This window comes from Triturus cristatus, chromosome 3_2 (genome assembly GCF_964204655.1).
Source record: "Triturus cristatus chromosome 3_2, aTriCri1.1, whole genome shotgun sequence".
Lineage (NCBI taxonomy): Eukaryota > Metazoa > Chordata > Amphibia > Caudata > Salamandridae > Triturus > Triturus cristatus.
In genome coordinates this window covers 27,487,115-27,497,915 of record NC_140584.1, presented here as the reverse complement: position 1 = coordinate 27,497,915, position 10,801 = coordinate 27,487,115, and the positions used below count along the sequence as shown (strand labels likewise).

The 10,801-nt window shown below is 44.2% G+C and overlaps 1 pseudogene; it reads left to right on the top strand.

Annotated features, from left to right (window-relative positions):
• Positions 1-587: 587 nt before the first annotated feature.
• LOC146856711 (keratin, type I cytoskeletal 19 pseudogene) lies at positions 588-9,912 on the top strand (annotated as a pseudogene).
• The last annotated feature ends 889 nt before the right edge of the window (positions 9,913-10,801 follow it).

The following is a 10,801-nucleotide window of genomic DNA, read 5'->3' as shown; positions in this document are numbered from 1 at the left end:
GTGTGAATAATGTAAGATATAAAGAAGTCTAATGATGAAGAGTTGACTCTGTTTAAAGCAAATGTAAAAAAGAAAAATAAGATTGATATTCTCAGTCAATAAAAAGGACTGATTGACAAAATAACGTGGTGATTTATGGGCTCAGAGGCAAACATATATGTATATAGCTAATCATCCTCAGTCATCAGGTTTGGTTGAGAAGTGCAACGTACTCTCAAACTGAAATTGGAAAAAATTCAGGAGGGCCAGATGCTTTGCCATTTGCAGTTTTGTCAATAAGAACGATAGCTCATTATAGAATAGGATTGTCACCAAAGGAGGTTGTGGTTGGATAACTGGCAAATGTCTGTAGCGTCCTGCGCCCTTGTCGGTTCTCTGAAATTGAGTACCCTATGTTACTTGATTATCTTAGCCAGTTCACAGAAAATGTACGTTCTATTCACCAACAGGTTCGGCAGTCCCTGTCTTCTACACCAGAGGGACCCGGCCATGACATTCAGCCTGGAGATTTTATTCTTCTCCGGAATTTTCAGCGAAAGCAAAGTTTGGAGCTGCTTTGAAAGGGGCCTTTACAGGTCCTGTTGGTGATGCACACCGCTGTGAACGTTGCTGGCTGGAAGAGCTGGGTTCATGTGATCCACTATCATAGGGTTCCTTTGCCCTTACTCTATGACCAGTGGGTCAAGGACGGCATCGGGGACTCCGAGTGCGAACAAGTGCCTCAGTTTGTTCCCTTTAGCGATGCCCAACTGACATGGACGCAAACGGATACGGAGAATGAAGATGTGCTGAATGCGGCTGTTCCTTCAGAAATACAAGCTATCCAAGGGCCCTTATTTGTTGATCATTCTGTGCCTGGAGCTGCCAGGTATGATTTGCGCCCTCGGCTGTGGCAAAATGCAGCTAAAGAGAAAATAGATTAGGGATGGACTGCGTAAGATGGGTTGTACTGAGTTATAGTACCAACGGAGATTTATTAAGCTTGGTGAAGAATTTTGGTTACTTTAGTTTAGTTGTTTGAACATTAGATAGGGAAGACCAAAGTATACCACAAAGGTATACCATTGTGATCGACATGGGATACAAGCTTAGGTCAGAGCAAGCTCCACCGCCGGTGCTCAATAGTACCAACATATTGATGGAAAATAGGAGCCTGTACGATTGAAACTCTGACGGACACTGGGAACTTGTATATTTCCTTTGCATTTCCCCCCCATTTTATCATTTGTTATGCATCCCTTTGGAAGGTTGGTTACCGAGGAAGAGCAGCCAGGGATTCTTGTTGCCCCGCATAATATGGTGTGGACCCGTAAGAAGAAACTGGCATGTGTTGCTCTTGTGGTTTTATTGCTGATCATATTGTGTGGGGTGTCATGGGTTTTGGAAAATGGTCAAGATGTGTCTTTGCGTACCAAGGATAAAATTATTTCCCCACCAAGAAAGAAAAGGACAGCCCTGAGCAATGTGTTTCTAGATACTCACAAGAGATTCTTTGGAGAAGGGACTGCTTGTTACCCCACTGAGTCTGTCACTAGTTTATGGACTGCGTACCCATTATCCATTGTGAACTATACTTACACGAGTCCAGAGCAATTTACTGAGTTTTTGGTTTTGGCTATCCAGGTCCTTGTCTATATTATAGATGGCCACTGGGAATGGGTTATCCAGGGTGTCCTCTTTATCCCCGACATTGTTTAACCCCTTCATGGAACCCCTCACCGAAATTCTGCAAGCATCTAACGTGCAATACCACATGTACGCTGACGACACACAATTATACCTCAAGATCCACACCTTAAAAGACATCAAACTGCTCAACACAACGCTTAGGAATACCCAGATATGGCTGGCAAAAAACCATCTCAAATTAAATGCCCTAAAAACCGAATTCCTGCTAATAGCTCCACCCGCCCAAGTCCCCATAAGACAAGATTGGATAAAACACCTTACGGCATTCAACGTTCAACCAATCATCGTTGACTCAGCAAAATCACTGGGAATAACTCTTGACAGTAACCTCAATATGCAAAAACACATCAGCAACGCTACAAAGGAAGCTAATTTCCAGATAAACACACTGAGGAAGCTGAAACCCTTCCTGCCAATCAATGACTTCAAGCAAGCAGTACAAGCACTAGTTATCCCCAGAGGGGAGTACGGAAGTGTCTCTCTTTGCGGCCTACCCAAAGCAACAACAGCACCACTAAGAGCCTCAATCAATGCCGCAGCGAGACTCATCACTGGTTCTAAAAGAAATCTACACATTTCCCCGGTCCTCAAATCCCCGAATTGGCTACCCCTGGAAGCCAGAATTCATTTGAAGATAGCGTGTATGATGCATAAAGCCATGCACCACAAAGCACCCAGATATCTAGCACAGAAGCTGACGATCTCTGGTGGGCTCAGATCTTCCAGAAGTGCGGAAAACTTATCACTAAAACCACAGAGATTCAACAAGAAAAAAACATATAACCGTACCTTCTCAGGGATGGCGCCCAGAATTTGGAATGCTTTACCACCCTAAACCAGACTTAACCCGTCTATTGTCTCCTTCAAAAAGAAAGTAAAATCGATTCTCATGGCCAAATTCACCTGAGTACGGTCCAAAGATATGTTGTGAACTACTATACCGTCGCCATTACCCTTACTATGACAAGGGACCTTCTAAGCAATCTTGACATTCCATCTTCCTGTTTCCTGATGCAAGGGGATAGCGTCCTGATGTACCTTACCACTTTGCTTTTACAACATGTTTTTGTATATATGTTACAATTTGCCTTTTATTAATGTATAAAGAACTTTATTTACTGTTAAGCGCTCTGATACCCGCAAGGGTCTTGTTCGCGCTCTATTAAACTTTCAAAATAAATAAATACATAAATTACTAAACACATATTAGGCATCCTCGAGAATTTCAAGGGAATGCAAAACGGAAATTGGAGTTGGTTTCTTTTTGGTGCCTGGGGTTGGATTCTTGAAAAGGTGATGTATCTGGTTGTGGTATTAGTGCTTTGCTGTGCACTTATTCAGTGCCTCCCCTTCTGTTGCTCTTATTATATCGATTTGTGATACCAATGCCGCAATTATGGTGCAGAAAGAGATAGATGACCTAATGCAGATAGATGAGGGCATTTTCGAGACTTCTTCCCTCCCTACAGTTTCCCTTCCCGATAAGAAGTTATACTTATGGTCTTTTGTTTTCCTAATTTTATATTTTTCTTGTTGCCGTAGTTCATGCTAAAAGGAGGGTCTCTTAAAATCAAATTGTTTCTGCTTGCGCATTACCCTATATAAGTTAGCATTCGTGGCACCATTTTCTGTTACGATGCCAGTTTGAATCATGATCGAAAGTAATCCTTCGCTATTTCTGAGAAAAGGCTTCTGCTAAAGTTTCACTTCCCCAAGGTTGGGTTTTGCTCCACTAATGAATATACTGTTCTTATTAGCGCATACCTTTCTCATTAGATAGAGACCTTCTCCCACTTGTCTGGTGACGGACCCACCTGGAGTAACCTTGGACTTTGTAACTTTGTAAGATGTGAGTACTGAGATTGTTTTTCTCTTGTATTCCATTGCTTTGCAGCATCTGCCTGAAAAATTCCATTATGGGCGCGTTCTAGCCCAGTTACGAAATATACATGATGTTTCTTTACGCTTGTCAATTTCATCCCCCCTGCAGCACTCCTAGAGACTGGGCAGACTGGGCTCCACTCTGAGTGTACCTGAATAAACAGATGTTGGTTTGTATTCTCTACTGTCTGACCGACTCTTCATTTGGTATGGAAGGCTAAGAGGTGGTCATTAGTGACCTGGGTGACCCGAATCAGGCCATTTCCTTCACTGTATTTCCCTGGGTGTCTAGTTTTCATAAATGTACAGGTTTGCTTGGTTTCCCTAGGTGCTGGCTGAGCGAGGGTCCAAAATCCATAGCTAGGCACATTGCGAAAAAAGGGACCGTTTTCAATGGAAACATGTGATGTGCCCACGCTGTGTTTTGGGCAGTTTCCTGTCACAGGCACTAGGCCTACCCACGGAAGTGAGGTACCATGTTTATCGTGAGACTTGGGGGGATGCTAGGTGGGTGGACCTTTGTGGCTCCCTGCACATTGCAGAAGTTTCCTTCAGAGAAAAGTGAGGAAAATGTTTTGTTTACAAAGTTTTAGGTTTGCAAGGGATTCTTGGTAACAGAACCTGGTGAGAGCCTCACACATCACCCCATCTTGGATTCCCTGGGTGTCTTGTTTTAAAAAATGTACAGGTTTCCCTAGGTGCTGGCTGAGCGAGGGTCCAAAATCCATAGCTAGGCACATTGCCAAAAAAGGGTCAGTTTTCACTGGAAAAATGTAATGTGCCCATGTTGCGTTTTAGGCCGTTTCTTGTCATGGGCACTAGGCCTACCCACACAAGTAAGGTACCATTTTTATTGGGAGACTTGGGGAAATGCTGGGTGTGTAGAAGCTTATGGTTCCCACAGATTCCAGAATTTTCTATCACAGAAAAGTGAGGAAAATGTGTTTTTTGTTTTACAAAGTTTGAGGATTGCAGGGGATTCTGGGTAACAGAACCTGGTGAGAGTCACACAAGTCACCCCATCCTGGATTCCTTTGGGTGTCTAATCTTCAAAACTGTACAGGTTTGGTAGGTTTCCCTAGATGCCGGCAGAGCGAGGGTCCAAAATCCACACATAGGCACATTGCGTAAAAAGGGTCTGTTTTCACTGGAAAAATGTGATGTTCCCAAGTTGCGTTTTGGGACGTTTCCTGTGGTGGGCCCTAGGCCTACCCACACAAGTCAGGAGATTTGGGGGCATGCTCGGTGGGTGGAAGTTTGTGGCTCCTCGCAGATTCCAGAACTTTGCATCACAGAAATTTGAGATTTTTTAAACATTTTTTGTACAAGGTTTGAGGTTTGTAAGGGATTCTTAGTAACACAATTCACCCCATCTTGGATTACCCTGGATGTCTGGTTTTCAAAAAAGTATAGGTTTGCTAGGTTTTCCTAGGTGCCGGCAGAGCTAGGGTCTGAAATCCACAGCTAGGCACATTGCGAAAAAAGAGTCTGTTTTCACTGGAAATTTGTGATCTGCCCACATTGTGTTTTAGGCCGTTTCTTGTCGTGGGCACTAGGCCTACCCACAATAGTGAGACACCGTTTTTATTGGGAGACTTGGAGGAATGATGTGTGGGTGGCAGTTTGAGGCTCCCCACAGATTCCAAAACTTTCCTTCACAGAAATGTGAGGAAAATGTGCTTTTTTGACAAGTTTAAGGTTTGCAATGGATTCTGTGTTTAAGAACCTTGTGAGAGACACCCACGTCACTCCATCCTATATTCCCCAGGATGTCTAGACTCCAAAAATGTACAGGTTTGCTAGTTTTCCTCTTGTGCCGGCTGAGCTTGGGTCCAAAATCCACAGCTAGGCACATTGCGAAAAAAGGGTCAGTTTTAACTAGAAAAATTTGAGATGTCCATGTTGCATGTAGGGCCGTTTTCTGGCACAGGCACTGGGCCTACCCACACAAGTGAGATACCATTTCTATCGGGAGACTTAGGGTAACATGGAATTGTAGAACAAGTGTTATTACCTATTGACTTTCTATGCATTTCGCCTTCGAAAAGTAAGCCAATGTATAAAAAATAAGTCACTTTGAAAAATGTCCCCTAATTCACATGCTTGTATGAGGACCCACAATTTTGGAGATGTGAAAATAACTACTGCTTATAAACTCTATATTGTGTTCCTATTTTATAAATACATTGGTGTCCTTGAGACCTATTTTTCACTCTTTATATTTTACCAAATGAATCACTAGATACCCAGTACACAATGAAAACCCATTGCAATGCGCAGCCCAGTTACTGGCTCTTAGTACCTCGGGTTCTTGGTAAACCTACAAGTCCAAGATATTACCACAACCAGAAGGGTCCAGTGGACATAATGAGTGGACATAATGGTATATTGATGTAAAAAATCTGCCATAGTTAGAAGTTACAGGTGAAAACGTTGGCACAAATGGCAGTTTTTTTAAACTCCATTTCAATATCTTTTTTTAGCCGTTAGTTTCTATAGGACAACCTTGAAAGAGCTACAGAAATGACTCCTTGCTAAATTTAGAATCTTGTCTACTTTTCTGAAATGTATAGCTTTACAGGATAAATTATTGCTTTTACACCCATTTCTACCACTAACTGGAAGAAGGTTGAAAGCACAAAAATAGTAAAGGTAGGCTATGTCCCAGTAAAATACCAAAACTGTGAAGAAAAGTTTGGTTTTGACAAAAGTCTGCCTGTTCTCAAAGCTGGGAAGATGGTGATTTCAGCACCACAAACCCTTTGTTGATACCATTTGCAGGGAAAAAAACACAGGCGCTTTCTTCTGCAGCACTTCTTCTCCATTCCCCTCCCCCCCCAAAAAAAAATGTTGATGTATTTTGGCTAATTTCTGGGCCTCCTTCAGGGGAATCCACAAACCCTGGGTACCTTTAAAATTCTCAGGATTTTGGAAGAATAGGACGCAAATCTGGAGTGGATACCTTGTGTGGACAAAAAGGGGCCTAAGTGGGACTACCCCAAATAGCCAAAAAAACAGGCTTAGCACGGGGAGGGGGCGGAAGGTCTAGCAGTGGAGTGGATAATGTACATTGTGTACTTGGTAAGACAAAATGGTTGTTTTAATGTGCATGGCGTACTTGGTAAGACAAAACTGATGCTTTAATATGAATTGCGTACTTAGTAGGACAAAACTGATGTTTTAATGTACATTGCATACTTGGTAAGACAAAACCAGATTTTCTAAATGTGCATCGCGTAATTTTGAATTTCCCTGTTTTTTTATTTTTATTTAAATACTTGTATAATTCATTTAAAAGAGAGCTAATATTTGTACAGATAGCTAAAACATTAGGTTGTAAAAAGCACTATAAACAAAAATGATCATGGAGACTCCTTTAGTGCATATACAAAAGACTTTTCCACATGATCGGAGAAAATAACAACAATACAACTACATACATATCCCTGGCCAAAAGAGGGTACGTTCAATGACACAACAATAAAGCATACTACTACACATCTTAGAAGTAAATATGCAGGGAACAAACTACAGAAGAGATAAGCTATTTTAGCATCATGGCAAGTTTTTTGCAATAAATCTAAAAACTCCTCAAAAGATGGTACGTCTAGTAACCTGTCTTTCCTCCACTCCACACGATATCATGAGCACCTCTCACAAGGTACCTAGTATCTATCCACTGGTACAGCTACAAGAAACCACAGTAGGATTTGAGAACCCTGATATTTAGACCCCTCCACAAACTCCAAGAGCCACCCATAACATCATCCCACAAACGCCAAAGCCAAAACACATAGAGAGCAAACATGGGTAGGTGACTCCTAGTTTTCAGGACAACTCAAAATGCAGTTTACACTGCATTGTGATCCAGCCTCTCCACAGAAGAATGAAAGGAAAGAGCAAAGCCCAGGAGATATTGATGACCAGTCACATGTATCATCAGCAACATCACATTTATTGCAGAGAAAGGACACCGCAGTTAGGGAGCAAGTGTCCCCCCACAGCGAATGAATGCAGATGATGCAAGATGGAGTGACTATATGGTCAATATATCAAGGAAGAGATGAGAATCTTAAAAGACTAGAGACAGTGTGCCACCTTGGCAAAAGAAAAAGGGAACGTAATAGTTTCACCAGAAAGTGTTTAAGAATGGCTATCACGAAGTGAGAGTAAGAGAGATGCAAGTGAAAGAAGGAGGGAGATTTTTCATGATGACTTTTCAGGACGAATTAATGGAAGGTTTGGGAGAATAACAGATAGAATATAATCTATACATTACCAGGGGACAGTATGGGTGAACTACTTCAAACATCAAAAGCTAGGCACCGTACCTATGATGTAAATATTCAAGAAATACCTTCTTATTGATTTGGACCACACAAGGAATGCAAGGAGATTGTCTATACCTACTGATACAAGAGAAAGAGAGCAGGATGTGGTTCCTTGAAATAGGAGAACTTGAGCAATAAAGCTCAAGGGAGTGAGGTTTAAGGTAACGCATGGTCAGCCAGACCCCAGGATGGGAACCTGTGAGGCGATGGGAGGACTGACACTACAGAATAGACCAGTACACCAAATGAGTGTTCAATCAATTTTGCACAGAGCAGATCTCACTTCTGGAGAGATAGTCTCTGAAGGTGAGAATAGCTGGTACAATGTTGTGCCATATGTAGGTAATTTGGTAGATTGGACTGAGCTGTTAGCTTCACAAGTGATCAAGGGACTCCTCACAGGGTGGGGGCCGGGGACCACGTTGAGACAATTCCTTTCCACCCTCGTAAACTCATAAGGAGAAGAAAAAAAAATTGCGAGACCTGCAAAAAAAGACTCGAAGTTCCTGAAAATTGGCACCGACTTCAAGGCTGACAAATTAAGCGGGTGAGCGGCCAACGCCCAAGGCTGTGGGTATAAGGAGACCCAGAGGAGGCGAATATCCACCCTCTGCCTCCGTCCTCACCGCTGCGACACAACCAGACTTAGAGGTGCACTTTCGCGCCACCATAAACACGTACAGCCACCGCCAGAGCTACTCCACTTCCGGCTCCAGGATGGAGCTTGGGGGCCTGAGTGGCCTGAGTGGCTCCTCCAGCAGGGTGTCCTCCGTCTACTCGGGGGTCAGCTACCAGCCCCCGAGCATCCACAGAGGCAGCAGAGGTAGGAGTATCTCCATGTCCACAGCTAGGTTTGTGTCCTCTGGGGTGGGAGACGGTATGAGTTGTGGTGCCGGCTATGGCTTTGGTGGCTCCAGCTTTAGCATTAGCCACGGTGTGGGAGATGGTCTGCTGTCTGGTGGCAAGAAGGCCACCATGCAAAACCTGAATGACCGCCTGGCCTCCTACCTGGCCAAGGTCCGCTTCCTGGAGCTGGCCAACACCAAGCTGGAACACCAGATCCACAAGTGGTACGAGAAGCAAGGGCCCTGGCTCTCCCGTGACTACAGCCACTACTACAAGACCATTGAAGACCTGCGAAACAAGACCCACGCTGCCACCACGAACAATGCCAAGACCCGCTGCAGATCGACAATGCCAAGCGGATGACTTCAGGAGCAAGTACGAGAGTGAGCTGCCCCTTCGCAACAGTGTGGAGGCCGACATCAATGGCCTACGCCGGTTCCAGGATGAGTTGACTCTTGCCAGGTCAGACTTGGAAATCCAAATCGAAAGCCTGAAGGAGGAACTGGCCTATCTCAAGAATAACCATGAGGAGGAGATAAACGCCCTGCGTGGCCAAGTCGGTGGGCAGGTCAACGTGGAATTGGATGCGGCACCAGGTGCAGACCTGGGCAACATCCTGTCTGACATGGGAGCCCAATACAAAGATCTGGCGGAAAAGAACCGCAGAGATGCAGAGGCCTGGTTCTTCAGCAAAATGGAGGAACTTAATCGTGAAGTTGCCACCCACAGTCAACAGATACAGTCCAGCAAGAGCGAGATCACAGACTAAAGGCGCACCCTTCAGGGGTTGGAGATAGAGCTACAGGCCCAGCTAAGCATGAAATAGGCCCTGGAAGGCACCCTTGCAGAGACCGAGAGCAGGTACTGCATGCAACTCAACCAGATCCAGGCCATGGTTTCCATCGTTGAAGCGCAGCTAGACGAACTCAGAAATGACATGGAAAGGCAAAGCCAAGAGTACAAGATCCTCATGGATATGAAGACACGCCTGGAAATGGAGATTGCCACCTACCGCCGCCTGCTGGAGGGAGAGGATGCCCGGCTCTCATCCAAGGCTACCAAAGATGTGCTCCAAACCACCCGATAAGCCGGCACAATCGTTGAAGAGACCGTGGATGGGAAGGTTGTCACATCCCATGAGAAAGTCAACAAATCCGCCTTCTGAGGGAAACATGAAGAGATCTTGAAGGACCCAAGCTAGCAAACCCTGGGCACATCACTGGATGAAGACCACAGTTGCCCTTTACAGAGCAATCCTAAACCTTGTGGCTAGTCCAGCTACACCAGAGATCCTCTAAAATGGATCCTTCCCATAGAGTTGCTTCCATCTTTTTCTTTCTTGTCTGTCTAGAGGTGGGGGAGCCAAACACTGCACAATTCAGCCTTGCTGATTAATCATTTTTGGCTTATTGGCCATTGAAGTGAAGAGAATGAAGAGCTGACATGAGTTAAACACTACCGTTCATTGGCCCTGGTTCACCCCCTCGACCACCTACCCAGCCGGACATTAGGCATAGTTCTCCTCGTCTCCCTTTTTTGTCTCCCTCCGCCCCCTCCCTCCAATGAACTACTGTTAACTTTGTTCTTTTTCCTGTGTTCTTACGATGCTCTTATAATGGATGTAATTAGTAACTTGTAACGCAACGATCCTCATGTAAAGCGCTCTGATACCTCCGGGTCTAGCCAGCGCTATGTAAAACTCTTCAAATAAATAAATAAAAATAAAAAAGTGAGCCTATAGGTACAAGAAGGGTCCTTTGACCCATGCAATGTAACAAATGCTGAGGATTGCATTCTGTATGGTGGGGGAGACCCAGTCTGGGATTACTTTTACATGCGGAAATGTTTTCATGTATGTCAGAAATACACCAAATGCCCCTGATATGAAAGTGACCTGGGGCACAACATTATGTTCCTTGGCAACAGATGGACAAGTAACATCTCAGAAAACTGTTGCCGCTGCTTACAGAGGGAGCAGGGAATGGATTAGAGCATTTGAAAAACAAACTGCAGGTATCACCTAAGCAGTAGGGGACATAAAGTAACTCTTAGTT